Raw genomic sequence first — 1,367 nt, 5'->3', positions numbered from 1 at the left:
TTGTTTTTGCGCAAGTTCTTTAAAATTATTTACAAATGTTTCCGAACTATTCTTGTCAGCACTAGCTTTTTCCCGGTAAAGCGTTTGTCCAGTTCTTCATACACTGGTTCCATTATTTTTCGCTGTTTCTTTTCACGTTTACCTTTATCTGCAAAGGTATTAATTTTTGCAACATTTTTTTTAATTCTTTGAATTGTTTTGATGCTAAAAATCGTGGCTCGATGCTATGTCGAATACGAGGAGCGCGATCGCGCTCCTTGACACTCAAACGGTCAGCTAGTCCCGTTCTGTGATCCTTAATACCTTTCTGTAAATTCTCACTTTATTTTTCTTCGTAATGGCGCATCGCGCACCCTAATTGCAGCCTACCTGCCTCCCACAAATTCCATTCGCAGCTCAAACCGAGACTTCGTTAAAAAAAAAAAGAAAATATAACTACTATAAACATCGAGTTAAATTATGTAAAACCAAAAGGATCGGCCAGGACGACCCGTCCTCACTCTTTGCAAAACTTTAGACATCTACTTTGGCAAACGACGTTTACACCACGCAATTACAGTCCTGTAAATCGGTTAATGTTGCTATGAGCTACAAACGGTTAAAAATTGTGAAAATTGCACTATTTCACTAATAAATTTGAAGATTCTTACATCTTTCGATCCTGTCGCTTGTTTCTCCATCCACCGATTTTGATGAAATTTTCAGCGTATGTATAATTGACATAGATCTACAAAACATATTTTTTAAATTTTCATTACGAGCTCAGATAAAAAAGTTGTAAAAAGTGACCTTCGTTATTTTCTTCGCGATTCCGACTAATTGCAGTTTTTTCAAAATTTTTTTACACGTCATCTAGTAAACAAATCTTTCTAACTTCTCAAAAAAACTCAAATTGTTTAGTCCAATTTTAAAACAGTTATAACGTTTTAAACAGTGTGCGAATACTTTTGTCCATCACTGTATATGGAAGTTTATAATAAGATAATTTTTTCACATAAAAATAATATTTCTAACGGATTTATTTGGAATGAACTTCATTCCATAGCCACTCAAACAAAATTGTTACCACGCAATGTGGAAGAATTATGTTTCTTATATTCCAACTTAAAATAAAAATATATCCAAAAATTGGTTGTACATTCTTATTATGTACTATCAAACATCCAGTAACTATTTACAAAATACAAAATACAAAATACATTTTCCAATTCTGTAAAAGTAAAAATTCAACTCATATACTTTATATAAAATGAATATACAGGTTACATGGACTAGAGGGCGACCCAACTTTTTCCGGCTGGACCCAAGCCCGACATATCTGATACCCGCACACCTCTAGTAATTACTAATACATTCGCTAAAATAAT

Source organism: Habropoda laboriosa, unplaced genomic scaffold (assembly GCF_001263275.1).
Source record: "Habropoda laboriosa isolate 0110345459 unplaced genomic scaffold, ASM126327v1 scaffold20, whole genome shotgun sequence".
NCBI classification, from domain to species: domain Eukaryota; kingdom Metazoa; phylum Arthropoda; class Insecta; order Hymenoptera; family Apidae; genus Habropoda; species Habropoda laboriosa.
Note: the sequence above shows the minus strand (reverse complement) of the source record.